Source organism: Macaca mulatta, chromosome 15 (genome assembly GCF_049350105.2).
Source record: "Macaca mulatta isolate MMU2019108-1 chromosome 15, T2T-MMU8v2.0, whole genome shotgun sequence".
In the NCBI taxonomy this organism is placed as follows: Eukaryota; Metazoa; Chordata; class Mammalia; order Primates; family Cercopithecidae; genus Macaca; species Macaca mulatta.
In genome coordinates, this window is record NC_133420.1 from 91,188,611 (window position 1) to 91,209,670 (window position 21,060).

Sequence of the window (21,060 nt, forward strand, 5' to 3'; positions counted from 1 at the left end):
GCATTGAATCTATAAATTACCTTGGGCAGTATTCCTATCCATGAGCATGGTATGTTCTTCCATTTGGCACATATACACCATGGAATACTATGCAGCCATAAAAAAGGATGAGTTTGTGTCCTTTGTAGGGACATGGATGCAGCTGGAAACCATCATTCTCAGCAAACTATCGCAAGAACAGAAAACCAAACACCGCATGTTCTCACTCATAGGTGGGAACTGAACAATGAGATCACTTGGACTCGGGAAGGGGAACATCACACACCGGGGCCTATCACGGGGAGCGGGGAGGGGGGAGGGATTGCATTGGGAGTTATACCTGATGTAAATGACGAGTTGATGGGTGCTGACGAGTTGATGGGTGCAGCACGCCAACATGGCACAGGTATGCATACGTAACAAACCTGCACGTTATCCATATGTACCCTACAACTTAAAGTATAATAAAAAAAATAAAAATAAAAATAAAAAAATAAAAATAAAAATAAAAATTTGAAGAACTGCATCCTGGACAAAACTAAGCAAAGGAAAGAGCCAAGAAAATGGGATCCTAGAGCAAAGTCGCAAGGCAGCTGAGGACATGATTTTCAATTTTCAAGGGAATTCTATACATCACTCAATCTCCATGGCCTAAGGTGGGAGAAAGCTTGGGGGCTGGCAAGTGGATGGGTTGGCCTATCCACCATTTTCCTCTTCTTTTCTCTTTCTTTACTCTCCTCTTATGACTTTTCTTCTAATAAATACACAGATTGATCCAATCAGCTTCAAAATGAAAATACACATTTTATATATTTTTTCTATTCTCAATTGTATCATTTATATTCCTAAAGTGAGTTAAAAATTGACTATCATTGTAGCATGTGCAAAATCTGACATTTTGCGTCTTTTAACTCATCTCCACTCGCTCTGATAAAAGTTGTGAAGGCCCAACTCAGAGAGAGATTAAACCCCAGAGGACTAATGATAGTGGAAGGTAAGTGATACTGATCAATAAGACACAATTATAAAATAAAGTAGTATGATAAAGAATTCCTTTTTCTCTTGCAAACATGTAATTATTTCAGATTTTCTTAACTGAAGAAGTGCTGTGTTTGTCCCTGATTTGTTAGAACGAAGAAAATATTAATACTGCAAAACAGATGCCAAATAGTGTGGATTAAAAAGCTTTGACATGAGTTGATATAATGTAGATCTTATATTTATAATGTAATTGTGAATTATGTACTTTATTCATTGGTAATTAGAGAGGAGAACAGATGGAGAAGGTTTAGCTTAAAATGATGCGTCCATTAAAATAACCTGCACTGCCAAGTGTCTACTCATGTTCATGAGTATAGCAAATTTGTTCTATTAAAATACGATTGGAAGATAAGGACTTATTGTCATTGTGTTGGAGTCATCCATCTAATGATGAAAGCTACAATCTTCTGTAAATGTCAATCCACCTATTATCCTGTTTTGCCTTGCAGAAGGTCTTAACTAGACATTTTGGCTGTGGCAGAAATTCTAGTATTGGCAACTCTATCTGTTTTTCCATTATTTAGACATTGCCGTAAAGAAAATCAAACTAGCCATCAAATGAAAATAACAATGTTGACTATTACTTTACGTGTATATCTTTTAGTTTATTGTTGAAAGGACAGATGGCAACTACTTTTTTTAATGTGAATACTGTATTTTTCTATTTTCACTAGACACGTTTGCTTTTATCCCTCACACATTTTCCCCAGCCTTTTTGGATGGCATCTAGAGGCTGCTTGTCCTTTCAGTTTTAATCTGCCTTTGCTGGGATGAAAAAAATTACGTAGTCCAGATTTCCCATGTGCTCTACGTGAAGATAATGCTACATCGAATGTACCACAACTGAGGGCAGAGTGGGGCGGGTCCTCTCCTGTGTTGCTGGTGGGGCTGTAAACAGTGCGCTCTTCTGGGAAGGAATTTGGCAATATGTATCAGAAGCCTTAAATAATTCAACACCAGGAATTCCAATCCTGTGCATCTATCCTATGGAAATACTCAAAAATAGAGACAGGCCCAAGTACACCCCCCAAACACAAAACTTTTTACCTAACAATGATCACATTATTCCATATATAATAACTAATAATAGGAATAAACTAAAAGTCATATAGGGGAGATGGTTAAGAAAATTGTGGTATAGCTACATCTTACCCCTGGGTAGAAATTCAAATTATAAATGTGAAGACTCTGTAATAACAGGAAAATGTTTATATTATAAAGTGGAGTAGAAAAATAAAACATTAAAATACTAGTAAATAAAAGTCAATAATGCTGAGTGCTTTTTTTGATATACCAAGTACTGTTCTAAGCACTTTACAAAAAAGATACTATAAAATAATAAGCCACTGAGTTAAGTAGTTGTAGAGCTGGGAGGAGCTGGGATTTGAGCTTGAGTACTCTGATTTCAGAGAACCTGCTTTTAATTTTTATGCGATACTACCTCTTCAATATGATAGCAACTATGTAAAAACAATACAAGACCACACCCACATGCACAGCAGTAAAAAAAAAAAAAAAAAAAAAACAAAACCGTCATGCAGGTTTTTCATCAAGAGCTGCCGTCTATTTCCCCACCCCAGAATCCAAGGTGGCCTTGTGACTTGCTTTGAAAATGAAATGCAGTGGAAGGAATTTTGTGTGACTTTCCAGGCTAGGCTGCAAGAGACTTTGCAGCTTCCACTTCCACATTCTTAGAATGCTGCCCTGAGGCAGCCATGCAAGGAAGAAGGTCTATTCTACCAGGGGATGGGAGACCCTGTGGAGGAGAATTGAGGTGCCCTTGCCCCAGCCAGAACCAACTGCCAGACATGTGAGTGAGGCTATCCTGGGCCTTCCATCTCAACCAACCCAGCGGCTAAATGTGGTCACATGAGTGAGTCCAGGTGAAATGAACATAGAAAATGCCAATCCAACCCATAAAATCATGAAAACTAATAATTCATTATTATTTTACTTCTTTTAGACTTCAGATCCTGACATTTGACATTCCTCTGGAATAAACTGAACAGTTTCCTCAGGTTTCCAAGACTAAGGTAAAAGTCTTCCTAAAAGAACTGATCCTTTTGAGACATTGCTAGTGTGCCATTCCGTGGTCACTTAAACTTTCCTAAATTGGGCACAGTGTGAATGACACAGAATTTTGTGAGCAGCTGTTGGGCAGTTAAGTGGTAAGACGAAGAACCTGCAGTCTGGGTGACTGAAAAAATGCTATGAATATTTCTCCCCACCTGCAGTAAAAAGTAGTAAGAAGTGCTGAGTCAACTCTCAGGATAAACATGAAGTTGGGGACCATTTCACATAAGACCATGTCTCTAATTACTAACCCTGTAATTTTATTGTTGGTGCCTCTTGCATATGAGAAGGAAGCTGCAATTCCACCAGTATCTACTTATGCTCTGGAAATTCTGCCTCACTTATTGAGCCACAGAAGAGTTGAAATTATAATCAGGGTGAGGCAATGCAACCGTCAACAATCGAATTAGGAAGTGGGTATTTTACTAGAGAATTATGATAAGGATTAAAATGCCAAGCTGAAAGTCAATTGCAGCCAAGTGCCTTTGTTCTGTTTACTACTTTCTTCTCCTGGAAAGCTCCCTTGGCTTCCATAAGTATTTCTCATCACTTTTTTCCTTCCTCTCTGGCCCTTTTTTGTAAGTACCTATCAATAATGTTTTTAATGACCATCCCAGAATTTTGGTTTGTATTCTTCTTACTCTACGTACTCTCCTTGAGTGACATAACCTATTTTCGTGGTTTTAATTACTGATAAGTTCCCAGGTTGCATCTTTGGCCCCTGAACTATATTCAACTGTCCACCAGGTATCTTTACCTGGGTATTTACCAAGCACCACAATCTTGTCATGACCAAACAAAATTTATTTATTTTTTCTCCAAGATCCTTTTCTCCACCATTATTGTCACTTAGCTTCTTAGCTTCTTTGCGAACTTTTACCTTCACATCTAATCAAGTTTTGTCCATGTGTTCACATTAATATTATTGAGATCAGCAAGTCCATTCCCTGTAGCACAGCACACATGGCTACTCAGGGTCTTGTCCCTGCATACCTTTTCAGCTTTCCTCTTGTCTCTGTTATATCCTGAGCTGTTCTTATATCCAGTGAATTTAAGACTGCAGTGTGCCTCACACATTTCTGCATTGCTATGTATTTCACCCCCTATGAAGAATGCTCTTTCTTTCTGCCTTCCTCCAGCAAACACCTTCTCATCTTACAAAACGCAGTTCAGAGCGACTTGTTTGAAGAGGTTTCTCTGACCTCCCTTCCCTCCAGCTGTGTAAATTAGGTGTTTCTCCTCCCATAGTGCTTTATGCATGACTCTACCATTACATTTATTATACTGATTGCAATAGACTCTTTGCTTCTCTGCCTTGCCTGGAAGACCTGCCTATTTCCTGACAGCAGGCACTGTGTGTTTTTATCTATGTAACTCTACTATTTCATTTAATACTTGGCTCCTAGTAAATGCACATAGCAGACATTGTGGAATGGGTGAATGTGATGTAACCAATTCTACGGGGATCTCTCCATTAGTGATTCAGCAGAGAGAGGTAGTAGCTCAGTGTGAGAAGATAGGGTGTAATAGATAAATCATAAAGAGTTCAAATATAAGACTGGTGACTCAAGTCAAATTTGGGACTGGCCAGATTTCAGCATAGGTTAATAGTTTGTGTCCAAACCAGGATGCTTAGCCAGTCAACTACATGCCTATGATCTTGTTAGTCACATTCCCAGATAGAACAAAGGGATCCTACCTTAGCTCCTGGTTATAGGGTCAGGTGTCTCACTCCTTGCAACTTGCTGGTCTTGCAACCCCCATAGCAGTACCTACCACTTGCCACACAGACTGTTATAATTTCAAACCAACAGAACTATCTCCTCTCTGGGCTCTGGCAGTCATCATTTGAATCTGAGGGAACCTACTGGTCTCTACTCTCCCTGAGATCTCAGAATTCCCAGATTTATACTCTATGAGAAAAATATGTGTATAAAATTATTCCTTTAAGGCATACTAAATCCTTTCATATGTGGCATTTGCCTCTTCACATTACAAACCTCCGTTCTGCCAGAGTTCTGGCAAAAGCCATTCAAGCTGCAGAGTTTATCTTCTCTCAGCTGTCTGTGTCATGTCATGGCCACACTTACTGACAAAAAAAGAATACATATGTTTGCAGACTGCATCTATCTCTAGGATATAGCTCTGTTTTTTCTGCCAAAGCCATTTACATTGATTTAAATCACCAAACCATCAGTCTATACTGACTGGGCAGCTGAGAGCCATACAGTACTAACATAGGTGGTAGAAGGTTTAAACCCAAGTAAATAAGACACATAATCCTGATGGAACTTAGAATCTCCATAAGGATAAAGAACACACTAAATATACAGTAAGTAACAGAGTAAGAGAGGATATGATAAATTGCTTGAGTGTTTATGGGTCAGGCCCTTACCCGTGACACGTTTGATTTAATCCTAATTATTCTGTGAGGTAAAGTATTATTACACTAGAATGATAGGTGAGGAAATCAAGAATCAGAGAGGAGAGGTAAGTGTCCCAACATCATGCAGCTAGAACTCAGGCCTATGCCGTGATTTAATCACAATGATGTTTTTCCTCCTAGAGCCATAGGAGTTTGGAAGAGGATGCAATTCTATGTCTTGGGGTGCTTGCGCAAGTCTTCACAGAGGTGGTGAAATAAAATCTAGGCCTTAAAAAATAGCCGGGATTTAGAGAGGTGGAAAGGAAAAATAAGACATTTGGGGCAGTAAATATCTTTAATTGCATCCTATTATAAAACAAAGGATGGTGATGAAGCTAAGGATTCCTTGGCCATCCAGAGAGCCCTGAGAATTCCCTCTTCCAAAATAAAATTCCTCCAACCTGTAGCTCAACTAACTTGCTTGAATATTTTTCAATCCACTGTAATATCAGGGTCACCTGGCAGCTCTGGGGACCATAAACTGAAAGAATATTTGCAACTTTGCTCTGATAACTCTGCTTGTTCTCTGGGTCTGTCAATTTGATATCCTCCACTAACACTGAACAGGATTTAAAATAAATGTGTCAAATAGCCATTGCCTGCAGTTTATGCAATATAAAAATGAAATCCTCTTGAAATAAAACTAGCTGAAGAGACCAGCCATTAAATAAATACAGGTACTTTTTTCCTGGTCAACAAGCACGGCATTGAGCTCTGAGAGGTCTTTGCTAATGTAAGTCAAATGTTGACTGATTGGGAAGAGCTTAATATTTAGATTATGAGGCTTTTATCCATCACTGAAGAGGCCAGAAAGAGTCACAGTGGTATTTGAGCTATGGCTTTGTTTGCTTGGTGAAATGAGTTCATGGCAATGTCTTCCTGGGTACACGTTGGCAGTGAATCTGAATTTCCTCCCAATACAGGTTGTAGCTGAACAATCTCTACCATAACTATCTGATCTTCTGGAGAGCACGAAAAGTGTTGAATAAGTGGCTAGGGAATTCAAAGATCAGAAATCGTCCGGGCGTGGTGGCTTACACCTGTAATCCCAGCACTTTGGGAGGCCGAGGTGGGTGGAACATGAGGTCAGGAGTTGGCCAATATGGTGAAATCCTGTCTCTACTAAAAATACAAAAAGTAGCCAGGTGTGGTGGTACACTACTCAGGAGGCTGAGGCAGAAGAATTGCTTGAACCTGGGAGGCACAGGTTGCAGTGAGCCGCCGAGATCACGCCACTGCATTCCAGCTTGGGCAATGGAGTGAGATTCCATCTCAAAAAAAAAAAAAGCGGGGGGGAATCTATGCTAGTATGCTAGCCTAGGTCTTTGTCTCACAAGGGACTGAAGGGATTCCGGTTTGCTCTATAAGTAGGCTCTCTTAAGTGTGTCTTTCTTTAAAAACATTTGCCCCAATTCTGTCTTCATTTCAGTAACTAATTTCAATTAGTTTTTAGACCAACGAATATAAGTATCATTTATTCTCTTTTCAGGGCAGTAAGAAATCAAAAGCCTGCACCATAAGTATTTTATCTGACTTCAGTCCCAGCCCAGGTCATCGCGGAACTCTGCTTCCATCAATAACCTCTACTTCTGTAGCTTATGGCTTCTTGTCTTTTTCCATGTTTAGAAAGAATCACCAAGAGACCAGACCACAGGGTATCTGTTCTTTCAAGTGTTTATATTGACTCAAGCCATGATATTAGGGGCACATACCTATCCAACTCACCACAAGGACCACCCTGCTTGCCCCGCTGTCAGCTCCCTTAAGGTAAAATGGACACATATCAGCACATCTGCTTTCCTAACCATACTTGCCAGCAGCTCCATGTGAAAATGAACACAAAAGACGGGATTAACTTAAATGAGATAACCTATATTGAACAGTTAGTACTATGCCTAGAGATTAGATTTTACTCAAGAGGCTTAGAGGCTTCCCAGAACTTCTTGGAGAATTAACACATTTGACCCTAACAGTGAATGCGGGGTTACATTTGCATCCACCTGTAGCCTACACTTGTCCATCTGATAATCTATTAACTAAACTAAGCACTGGAAAATCTTGTAAAAGTCTCAGTTTCTCTGAAAAGGCATCATTTCTGGAGGTGCAGACATGACTATCAGAATTAAATCACCAGAACTTCCTCGAAGGGCAGAAGTACATCAAACTCACTTTGCAAGATACTTGTGGCTCAGAGGAAATCTAAAATCCATGGGCTACTCTCCATTTAACTCCACAAGTTATTCACATTTATTTGTTGGCAGTTCACTGGAATTGGTCTGTTCCTGAAATTGAAGGACTAATAGGGCTCATTGTGGTCCAGCATGTTTCCTTTTCATGAGCCCTGCCAAGCACAGGGCAGTAAACCATTAATTTAAAATAGGTCTCTGAAAAACGTAGGGTGATAAAGCAAAGAAGATGCAAGCCAAGTTGCCTTTATGCTCAAATCTGTTATTTACGTTTAAACACCTTTCCCTCCTACTCCTGAATTTCACTGTAGGGGGGTGTGTGAGTGTGTGTGTGTGTGTGTGTGTGTGTGTGTGTGAGAGAGAGAGAGAGAGAGAGAGAGAGAGAGAGAGAGAGGTGAGGGAAGATAGATGGTTTGGTAATTGAGTTAAAAAAAAGTGTCAATCTTTCTGTCTGAAGCAGTTCTCCAGTGTGGCTGGAGATGAATGCTGTAGAGATAGAACAAGATAGAACAAAGTTGTCTTTAGGAAGTAGCACATAGTGGGACAGAAATTGGTGGAGATGGCAGAGGTGACTTGCATGCTTGTCATTTACCTTTTCCTATAAATTGCCAGTCACTACATCTGGTTTCGCTCCAGTACTAAACTTGCTCTGTGGCCTTGGCTAAGTCAGATGACCTTTGAACAGGTCTTCTCATCTGTAAAATAGGGTTAATGCCTCATAGGGTTATGGTAAGAATTAAGTGACAGACCATATGTGAAAACCTATTTGAAATTAATAGTTTACTGCCCTGTGGTAGGGAGGGCCCATGAAAAGGAAGCATGCCGGACCACAGTGAGCCCTGTTAACCTTCTATTGGCAGATTCTTGCTGCATATCAAGTGCTCAACAAGTATTAGTTTCTTCCTCCTGGAAGCTCAAAAGCGAAGTTTGTGAGAATGGCCCATTATACTGAAGGACACCTAAAGGCGTATATCAAATTCCAGCTCTTCCCCTGGGATGTCAGCATGTTGTTAAATGTGCTGTATTTGTGCAAAGAGAAAGAATTGAAATGGTTCATGCAAATCCTATTGAGATTAAAAAAAAAAAAAAATCAAAACTGCAGGCAGGATATACAAAGAAGATGATTTTCTTTAGATCTGAAGCCTGATTTTCTTTCAACCCTCTCTGATTTCTTTTAAGCTCTGGGTACCCAGACATATGCATATATTTTGGCTGCTTGGCAGCGTAATTGGTTTCTCTGGTGACTTGGCACTCTTCTTTTTCCAGATTACTCCTTTCTTCTCTTCTAACAGAAGCACTGCCATTCTTCCTTAAAGTAATAGGTGCTTGATACATATCCCCATCTGTGACCTATGGTTAGTTGGCTGGCTTTTCCTTCTTTTTCTACCCATTGGTAGAATATGCTCTTTTTATGATACATGAATTTGAGGTTGCATACCTTTTGATGCAATTCCTTTATGGCTTTACTGGGTAATGGGTGAAAGGATTGGAAATAATGTTTGGGGGAAGAAGGAATGGGAACATTTCTAATTCCTTGAAAGACTTGATTCAGAATATTTCCCTCTGGTCCTATCTGGAGAGTGCTGCTGTAATTATAGATTGCTTTGATAAAGTCTTTCTTTAAAATGCACTGAAGTGAATTCAGAATTCCATTTTTTTTTCAAAAAGTGAAATAATTACAGAACATTTAAATACTTTGCTCATTTACTAGTTAAAAGGATTCAGCAAGATTTCAAATAAATAATTTAGAGATAGTTAAAACGTAGGCTACATAATAGGTATGTACTTGGTGCTATGTTTTACTTCATAAACTATTGATGCTTACTTAGCCTTATCACAAGTCCAGCTGGAAATCCACTGAACTTCTACATTCTTAAAATTTGTATATTTGTTGATATATTCCTATCAGTGCTAAAAATAAAATATAAATTTATCAAATGACTATGTATCAGGCTCTGTTCTAAAAGCTTTATATATATATATATATATTATTTAATGCTCTCATCAATACTTTAATGAAGGTATTATCATTCCCATTTTATAGATAAGACTACTGAGGTATTAAATAATAAGACTCACAGATATTACATTTTACAGCCAGGATTCAAATCAAGCTAAGTCCAGGATATCTGCTGCAATCACCAGTTCCCCACTGTGCCAAGATATGTTTTAGACAAGAGTATCATTGTACCGTCCTTTTTGTTACAAAGATGCTAATACAAGTAAGAATGTATAGATTAGGTTTACATGTCTTTATTGCATTTTTTTGTAGACTGCATAACTGACCTACATTTTCTGCACTTCCTCATATTCACATCCCTTATTAAAGACTTTGCAGATATTCCCATGAGGAATCTTTTCCCTCATCCCTCCTGGAAACCAGACTAGGCTTATGACTTGCTTTGATCAATACAATGTGGAAGAAGTAATACTGGGCCAGTTCTCAGTCTATACTTCAAGAAGCATTGAGCCTTCCATTCTAGTTTTCCCTCTGATCCTTACCACACCATGAGATCCAGCCTGAGACAGTCCACTGGAAGACAAAAAATCATGTTGAAGAAAGTCATCCCTTTGACAGACCTCCCAGAATCCCCAGGCTCTGGCTGACCTGCCACCTGACTGCAGACATGAGCAAACTCAGCAGAGATCAGCTGAGCCCAGCCCAGCTCAGCAGCACAGCCTTTCTAGCTTCTAAAACCACCAGAAATAATGAAGGGTTATTGTTTTCAGCCAGTGAGTTTTGGGCGGTTTGTTATACAGAGGGCTAGCCAATACAGTGCTGATCTGATTGGAGGTATTTTTGTTAGTGTGTTTATACCTTTGATTACAGAGTTCTAGTAAGTTCAAATCTCTCTTAATCAACCTCCTCACTGAAAAACAAAACACAACTTAAGACAAAAACTAGAATTCACTTTGGGAGGCTGAGGCAGGTGGATCATGAGATCAAGAGATCGAGACCATCCTGGCCAACATGGTGAAATCCCGTCTCTACTAAAAATATAAAAAGTTAGCCAGGCATGGTGGCAGATGCCTGTAGTTCCAGCTACTCAGGAGGCTGAGGCAGGAGAATCACTTGAACCCAGGAGGCGGAGGTTGCAGCGATCCAAGATTGCACCACTGCCCTCCAGCCTGGCGACAGAGTGAGACTCTGTCTCAAAAAAAAAAAAAAAAAAAAAAAAAAAAAAAAAAAAAAAGATTTCAAAAAACTGAAAACAAAATTAGAAAAATTACAAGTTCCAAAGAGATTAGGAACTTTCATTCTTAGCTGCCTATCCCCTTCCTATTGTTCAGTTTCTATCAGTCAGGATTTATTAAAGGCTATTTTAAAGTTGCAGGTTAGAAACAGCCTAAATTTCTAGGTATAGAAAAACCATACTAAATGGCTTCACCAGAAGTAAGATTTTAGCACATTTTAAAATGCTGAGCATGTATACACAACCTCGGTTCTATTTTTTTGGTGATTGTCCAGACACATGACACTTGTTTTTTATTCTTCTATTGAGACCTTATGAATGGATGTGAAATATGATTGCCAACTAGGCTTAGCAGACCTTATAAAAGAAAAGCATTGTGGGACTTATCCATCAACTTAACACTCCCATCCCCCTTAAATCATAGAAATTCTAGAACTAGTATTTATTAGCTTGTTCTTTCTGTACATCAATTACCTTAGGCCCTATATGCCGCAGCTCCATCAAAAGCATTAAATAGTTCCCAGTGGCAAATTCCTGGTTATCTTTAGCTCATGCTGTTAAGTAAGTTTCCACAGTTTTATAGCTCCAGCTTTTATTGTATTTTTTTAAAAGACTTGGTTTCAGCTGTTAAAGCTCAAGACATTGACTTAAAGGGAAATGCTTGCCAGCGTGTAGGAGTAGAATTTGACTTTTCAGCTTTATGAAGGCCAGTGGGTTTGGGGCATCCATGCTATACTGAAGAGATTTCCAAAAGCTGATTGCTTGGGTTTCCAATGTTAACATATTGCATCTATGTTTCTAACAAATTGATTAGCCCTTCTACCTCTCAATGTCCTTAACCAGTTATCTGGCCTGCCTCAGCTCTCTTTATCTGGGGGACTTTATGCTTTACAAGCAAACTTTCTGTATCTGTTGAGTTTGCTATTTTCTGGATGCTGTGAGTAGGGATGCAAGCCCATCTGTAGCTCCCCACATGCCTAACACCATCTTCACACTGTCCCTGTTCCTCTTCCTTTCGTCTCTGAGCCCTTAATATGACCAGAGTAATGCTCATATTTAACCTGGTTTTGGTTGCAAGATGCTGTTTCTTCCTCTACTTTTCTCAACAATATGAAATGTGCTGCTTTGACAGGAAATTACTCTTTTAGAAAGAGGGAGGGGCAATTAAAGTCAGCCACCATTGTGAGGTGACGTAATGTCTGCAAGGTCCTACTGGGAATTTTACAATTGTTGAACTGTCTATCCTAATTTCTCAGTCAATACAGCAAAGCAAAACAATTCACCAAGTATGTCATAACTTGCTGTTACAAAACTCCATAACCTTTTCCTTACAATTCCATTTTCTTTAGGTAAGGGTTTTGTGAACTGCTCTAAATAGAAAAATAGGTCAATCAGTAAACTAATGATTCCCCTACCTACATCTTGAAAGTTCTATTAGTATTGCAATTTGCCATTTCTTCACTTAGTTATTTTGGGAAAATCTCTGTCTTGCATTGCTACAGCTTTTCTTCCAGGTGATTCATTTGTTTCATTTCCTAAATAATTTATATACCTACTTAAAGCCTACTATACCAAGGTGGCTAAATTTTTTTTCTTTTTTGTGTGTATTTTATTTTCTTAAAGCAATGGTCTATAAAACTTGAATACCCTTAAGCACACTCCACAAATACATTGATATTTATTTAAAATATATATTTCTATATAATATACATCTAATATATAAAAGTGAATATCATGAACATTGCAAAACATCATAATATTCCTCGTGAATATCTTACACATCCTATCCAAAAGATAATCAGGAAGAATTTGTTAGAAAACATAAGTACTTTGCATCTTTATCAGTCAATTGACATTATAGATCTAATGACTTTTTTTTTTTTTTTTTTTTTTTTTGAGGCAGAGTATCGTTCTGTCACCCAGGCAGGAAAGCAGTGGTGCAATCTCAGCTCACTGCAACCTCCGCCTCCTGGGTTCAACTGATTCTCCTGCTGCAGCTTCCCAAGTAGCTGGGGTTACAGGTGTGCACCACCATGTTCCACTAATGTTTTGTGTTTTTGGTAGAGACAGTGTCTCACTATGTTGGCCAGGCTGGTTTTGAACTCTTGAGCTCAAGTGATATGCTCACCTCGGCCTCCCAAAGTGCTAGGATTTCAGGTGTGAGCCACCTGCACCCAACCCAAATGCTTTCATTTTTATATACATGTGTAAGAAGGAAAAAGGGAGTGTATTGGAAACAATTGTACATATATAAATTAACTCAATTTTAAAAAGTCACATTAGAAATATTTGATATGTTTAAATAAATTTTCCAAGCTGTGGTCATCTTCACAACCTATAAACATATACCTTTTGGTCTATTGATTTCCAACTTTAGTCTGTATAAGACTAAATCACTTGGTGGGAAAAATTATATATATTATACACACACATATATATATACACAAATACATACATATACACATACATATAATCCTGTGTGTGTGTGTATATATATAGAAGACATATATCTATATGTATATATACACATATTCAGGAAATTTGGTGCAACACCCAGAATCACCAGGTTAATATATTAAAGATGAGTTAGAGATTCATCTTTGATAAAGATATATGCATTCTTCTGATTCCAAAGGAAACATAATGTGTGCGTTAAAATTTTTTCTTAATTCTTTAAGAAACATTCAAATTTTTAAAGGGGTTATTTGAGAAACATAAAAACATGACAGAACACTTCACTGACCACTATAGCCAACAAAACAGGTAATTATGTCATATGTATTTTTGTAATCATAAACATTCAGTATATGAATGACAGTTACATGGGTATAACATTTATGAGTAGAGGAGTCACATTCAAAGAGAAATAGGTCAAAAGTGAAAGCTATAAATAAGTATCACTATGTTTGGTAATTGTGTGCACCCAGATTTATAACAGAGGTCATCTGAAAACCACGATGGACAACCTAAGTCTTTCAATGATACTGATCCGAAACTACAGTGGGACATCACTGCTTATGCAGCCACCCAAAGAGTTGAAATCTTGAGAAATTTTATCTTTCACAAATTCAGATGTATAAAGAGGACATCTGTTCATTTTTTGAGGAAGTTTAGACATTTTTGTGTACATGCACAATGCTTGCACACAAAGCCAACATTGCGATAATGCACTTTCGTGGAGTCAAATTTGCAAAAAACAATGCATAAAATGAATTAGGACTCTCTAAAGGTCTATGTAATTTCTACCTCCAGTATTGAAAATGATGTGAAAATTAAATGCAGAGCAAATAGGTGCTATGTGTGAAGGGGCAGAAGTCATGCATGATTGACTAATTTGGTAAGGGAGATTTCTTGTATTTTTCATCTGCATTTTCAGCTCATCTGTGATCTTCAAAATATTCATTGCACTTGTATTTGGAGAGTGACTGTGGTCTATAAATTTTATAAATATGCGTTGCTCATTAGAAAGCCTGGTTATTGTTCAGCTATTGCCATTAAGCAATTTTCTGCTTTTGCAGCACCAATATCATTAGCCTTTAAACTTTTATCTTTCAACATCAAGTAACCTTGTCACTTATCATGGCCTTTTTCTGAGGGAACAATTTTACAGATCTCTTCTGTTCTGTTGTAAGGAATATAATAAAAAGAAATGATATTCAGCTTCCCCAAGGCCAAATTTATAGTAATCAGGGTTCTCCAGAGACACTGAACCAATAGGATATGTATATAGACATGTGAGAGGTGATTTATTTGGGGAACTATCTCACAAAATTATGGTGGCTGATAAGTCCCTTGACAGGCTGTCTACAGGCTAAAGACGGTGAGATGCCAGTAGCATGGGTCAGACTATGTCTGAAGACCTCAGAGCTAGGGAAGCAGATGGTGTAACTCTTAGTTCAAGGCAGAAAGCCTCAGACCCGAGAGGTCGCTGGTGTCAATCCTGGAGTCCCAAGGCTGCGAGCCTGGAGTTCTTATGTCCAAGGCAGCAGAAGAAAAGCATGTACATAAAAATGTCTAAACTTCCTCAAAAAATGAAGAGATGTCCTCTTTGTACATCTCCTTCAGAGAGAGCAATTTACCTCCTGTGTTTGTTCTCTCTGGGCCCCCGACCAAGAGGATGGTGCCTGCTAACATTGAGGACAGATTTTTTCCACCTAGTCCACTGAACTCACACACTAATCTTCTTTGGAAACACCCCACAGACACACCCAAAATAATGCTTTTCCAGGTTTCTAGGTTTTCTTTAATTTAGTCAAATCGACACCTAAAATTAACTCCACAAGTCCATCCCTTGTCAACTTGGCAACCGCATGCATCTTCTTAAACCATACTTAATTCCAAACAAATACAATAACAAGAGAATAGTTCCGCTTAACAGGATACAACTAATATGATGCAGCTGTGCTGTGTATAACACAAACCACACTAATCTCCTTCCCAGAATTCAGCTTTCAGGATTTAAACATTTGGGTTTATGTCTTTCAGGATTATGACTGGCATGGCTTCCTATCATTGGCTGTCCTCAATTGCTTTCCCTTTTCAGTGTTAAGGCCGAATTCTGAAACCAAGATCTAGAGGGATTACAGGAAATACAGTTAACCCTAGCATCACTCCTTGTTACCCCATGAGGAATTTTTCTATGGTAGTGTGTTAGGCTGCGTATTTTTTTTTTCTTTGCATTGCTATAAAGAAATACCTGAGGCTGGGTAATTTATAAGAAAAGAGGTTCACGGTTATGCAGGCTTTACAGGAAGCATGATGCTGGCATTGCTTCTAGTGAGGGTCTCAGGAAACTTTCATTCATGGTGGAAGGCAGAGAGGGAGCAGCCATCTTACATGGCAAGAGGCGGAGGTGCCACACACTTTTAAACAACCAGATCTCGTGAGAACTCACTATTGCGAGGATAGCACCAAGCCATGAGGGATCCACCCCCATGACCCAAACACCTCCTACCAGGCCCCACCTCCTGTTAGCTGAGCACATGTCTACAGCACTAGTTCAGGGGCTGGCAAACTATAGCCCACTGTCAAATCAGGCCTGCCACCTGTTTTTGTAAATGAAGTTTTATTGAAACGTAGCCATGTTTGTTTATTTGTTTACTTATTGTCTGTGGCAGCCTTTGCTCTACCACAGCAGAGTTGAGCAGTTGTGACAGAGATTTTATGGCTTACAAAGGCTAAATATTTACTAACTAGCCCTTTACAGAAAAAAAGTTGCAAACTCCTGCTCTCGTTTATTCTCTTTTGGGCAGATTTCTGTTCCGAGCACAAGCCTCTGTTGCTGATAGTTACTTTTATCCCTATCTGTCCCTACCCCTAATATAGATTAAATTTCATTTCAAGGTTCCTTTTGGAAATGTGGGCAAAAATGATTTCAGGGCCTAGTATGTGATATTTATGTTCTGATAACTATTCTAGCTGTATGTCCTTTCCTGTATGTCAAGTACACACCCCTCTGTGCTTCCATCATCCCATTGTAATATTTTAGACAGCTGTCAAATGAACCTGAATATTATGTCAATTGTGGACAATACTTTAATTTTTGGCTAGCAATGACAACAAAAGGGAGAAATGCAAATGACTGAAGAATTTATTTTTTGTTTCTGCCACTAGACTACTTTTCCTACTAATATCCCTTCTTTCTCCAGTCTTCTATTGTTATGCTTGTTTTTCCCCCTCTGGATTGTATTCATAATTAGATTAGTGGCACCTGCATTATAGTAGAGTGTACCAGGGAGTAAAGTTAGCATGCCTGGATTCAAGTCCCAGCTCCACCTCTTGCTCTGACTTTGTCTAATTTTTTTGTGATCTACCCTACCCAATTTCTTTGTGTTAAAAAAATATATAAACAGAAGTCACAAACCTTGAGAAAAAGAAAACAATTCACAAAAGAAAACTGAAATTATCCATACACCTATTATTTAGATATAATTACTGTGAACATTTTGGTGTATACATTTCTTGATTATTTTTAGGCATAAAAATTGTACACTTACCTATAAACACATATTTATAAAATAAGATCATATTTTATATACTATTTTGTAACTTGTATTTTTACTTTAACCTATATCATGGTCATGTGAAAGGTGTATGTGTTTTTATTTTAATTGACTAAACTATATTTTATTGTGTAGATGACCTTTTATTGATTTCAATTTCAGATACTTAAGAACAAGTGATAGAAAAGATATATTAACATTTATATAGTTGTGTTATAAATGCAATTAGAGAGGTATATATCTATAATTCCTCTGTATAGGATAAGTTCAGTTTAGGAATTTCTTCTGCTTCAACAAATGAGGAGAATTGGGAAAACTTTAAGGATTTAAAAGGAGGCAAGACTTTTCTAGACAGACAAAACCTGAAGAAATGCATCAAAAACTGAAAGGCAGTTCCAGACCTGCCTTTCAAGAAATATTAAAGGGAGATCTTCAAGCTAAACCAAAAGACTACTAGGGAGTAACATATAAACATATGAAGTATAAAATTCACAGGTAAAAGTAAATATATTGTCAAATTTAGAATACTCTAATACAGTAATGGTTGTGGGTAAATCACTTATAACTTTAGAATAAAAGCTAAAGAACAAAAGTATTAAAGAGGACCATAGCTATACCAACATGTTAATAGAGATACATTATAAAAAATTCCAAACTGTGTCACCCAAAACATAAAATAGGTTGGGGGTGGGGGTAAAATACAGAGCTTTTTCATCTGATCAAAATTAAGTTGTTATCAGCTAAAAATAGAATGGTATAACTCTAACCCATTTTATTTACGTTTCGTGATAACCACAAAACAATACCTTTAGTAGATACACAAAAGATAAAAAGGAAGAAACCAAAGCATACCATTACAGAAAACAATCAAATCACAAAGGAAGATAGTAAGAGAGAGAGAGAGAAACAAAGGATCTACCAAAACATCAGAAGACAATAATAAGAAAAAATAGTAAATACTTATCTATCAGTAATTATTTTAAATGTAAATGGACTAAGTTTGCCAATCAAAATACATAAAGTGGCTACATGGATAAAATGAACAAACATGATAAAATGAACAAACAAACAACACCCAACTATATACAGCCTACAAGAGACACACTTCACCTTAAGGACATACATAGAATGAAAGTAAAGGGATAATAAATTATATTCCAGGCAAATGGAAACCAAAAAGATCAGGAGTAGCTGTACTTAGACAAAATCAACCTTAAGTAAAACACTGTCACAAGAGACAAGGTTATCATATAATGATAAAGGACTAATTTATTAAGAAGATATAAAACTGTAAAAATATATATAATCAACATTGGAACACTAAATATATAAAGCAACTGTGAACAGATCTGAAGGGAGAAATAAGTAACAATGCAATTGTAGTAGGGGACATCAGTATCCCACTTTCAACAATAAATCCAGAGAAAAAATTCAATAAGAAAACATTGAACTTGAACTACACTTTAGACCAAATGACCTAAAAGACATATACAGCACATTCCATCAAACAACAGCAGAACATACATTCTTCTCAAGTGTGCATGGAACATTCTCCAGGACAAAGCATATGCTAGGCCGTAAAATAAGTCTTAACAAATTTAAGAAGATTAAAATCATATCAAGTATCTGCTCTGACTACAATGGTATGAAACAAGAGGTCAATAACTGGAGAAATTTCAGAAAATTCACAAATACATATAAATTAAACAATATGCTCCAGAACAGCAAATGGGTCAAAGTAGAAATGTAAAGGGAAAATTTAAAGTATCTTTATGGAATAAAGATCTAAGCATAAGACCAGAAACTATAAAAATTCTAGGAGAAACCTAGGAAAAAGTCTCCGGACAAATTTTTGGTGTATGCAAAGAATTTAGGACAAACTCTTCAAAAGCAAATGGAACAAAACCTAAAATAAACAAATGGAACTTAGTGTAACTACAAAGCAAAAAACCAATCAACGGAGTAAACAGACAACCTACAGCATGAGAAAAAATATTTGCAAACGATTCCTCTGACAAACGGCTAATATCCGGTATCTACAAGAAACTAAAAAACCTCAACAAGAAGAAAAAAAAACCTGCTAAAAAGCGGGCAAGGGACATTAACATAAATTTTTCAAAAGAGGAATACAAACGGCCAAGAAAGATGAAAAAATTCTCAACATTCCTAATCATTAAAGAAATGCAAATCAAACCCACAATGAGATACCATCTTTCACCAGTCAGAATAGCTATTACTAAAAAGCCAAAAACCAGTAGATGTTAGGAAGGATGTGGAGAAAGAGGAACGCTTATACACTGTGGGTAGGAACGTAAATCAGTACAACTTTTATGGAAAAAAAAATGGGGACCTCTCAAATAACTAAAAATAGAACTACCATTTGATCCAGCAGTACCATTATTGATTATCTATGCAAAGGGAAAGAAAGAATTATATCAAAAAGATACCTTGTACTTATATGTTTATCACAGCACTATTCACAGTAACAAAGATTCTACCTAAGTGTCCATCACCCCAGGATTTGATAAAGAAAATGTGATATATATATACACAGCATGGAATATTACTCAGCCCTAATAAAAAATGAAATCATGTCTTTTGCAGCAACACGAATAGAATTGGAAACCATTATCCTAAGCGAAATAACTTAGAAACAGAACGTCAAACACTACATGTTCTCACTTATACATGTATGTCCATGTATACCCATTGTTTAGCTCCCATTTATAAGTGAGAACATATAGTATTTGGAATAATAGAAATTATTGAGTGGAATAATAGATAATGGAGACTACAAAAGGGGGGCAGGGTTGAAAAATGATCCATTGGGTACGATGTTCACTACTTGGGTTATGGGTACACTAAAAGCCCAGACATCACCACTATGCAATATATGCATGTATGAAATTTGCACTTGTACTTCCTAAATATATAAAAAGAAAAAAAAAAGAAACTTCTAATGGACAGTGCTGGACTGTGACATTTTAACACAGTCTTAAACCAATAAATATAATCCCAAGAGGCATTTAACTAATGCCATGATGTGTGAAAGATAGAGGAGAAATTTTAAGAAGTGACGCTATTTAACAATTGTAAAACATGCATAGAAATAATAACGATGTACTTATATTAGTATCAAAAAGTTATTGCATCAGTATGTGCCATTTGTGTTGCCCAGTTCATGCTTGGAATAACACTTTCTACTTTAATTTGTATAGTACAATATCAAGTAAAGAAAGTTACAGAGGCTAGCACATAGGACTACATGCAAAAATGCTCTCCAAAATTGTATTAAGCAATATAAATGTTTTAAAATACATTTCACCATGTATATTTAAGGTCACAGCATGATGCCATGGGACACATATAGATAACAAAAGGATTACTATGATGAAACAAATTAATCCATCATCTCACACAGTTACAATGTTTTTGGGCAAGAGCTGCTAAAATCTACTCATTTAGCATGACTCCCATGTACAGTACAATTTTAATATCTATTGTCCTCATGTCGTATATTGGATCTCTAGACTTGTTCATCCCCTATATTTGCTGCTTTGTGTCCTCTAACCTACGTCCCCCAATTTCCTACGTCACTTCCCCCAGTGTTTTAGTCTGTATCTCTGTACTATATAAATGTTTTAACAGATAGATAAAATCTTTAGATAAACAAAAGTGAAACAACATATCAAAACTGTAACATGCAGTATAAGCAGTGATAAGAGAGAAATGTATAAAGAATGCCCACATTTTAAAAACAGCATGATCTCAAATAAAGAGCCTGATATTACACCTTAAGAAACTAAAAAAAAAAAAAAAAAAAAAAGACGCGTTACACCCAAATTTAGTAGAAGAAGGAAAGATCAGACCAGAAATAAGTGAAATAGAGAATAGAAAAACAATATAAAAGGTAAGTAAAACAAAAAGTTGTGTTTTTTGACCAAATAACAAAATCAACGAAGCTTTAGCTAAACTAAGAAGAGATAGAAATAAATCAGAAAGAAGAAAGGTTACAACCGATATTACAGAAATGCAAGGAATCAAAAAGAAACTACTATGAACAATTTTCCACCAACAAACTGGAAAACCTAGATTGCAACAAAAACAAAAACGACAGGTGGGAACTGATAATTACAGAGCTTCTGCACAGCAAAATAAAA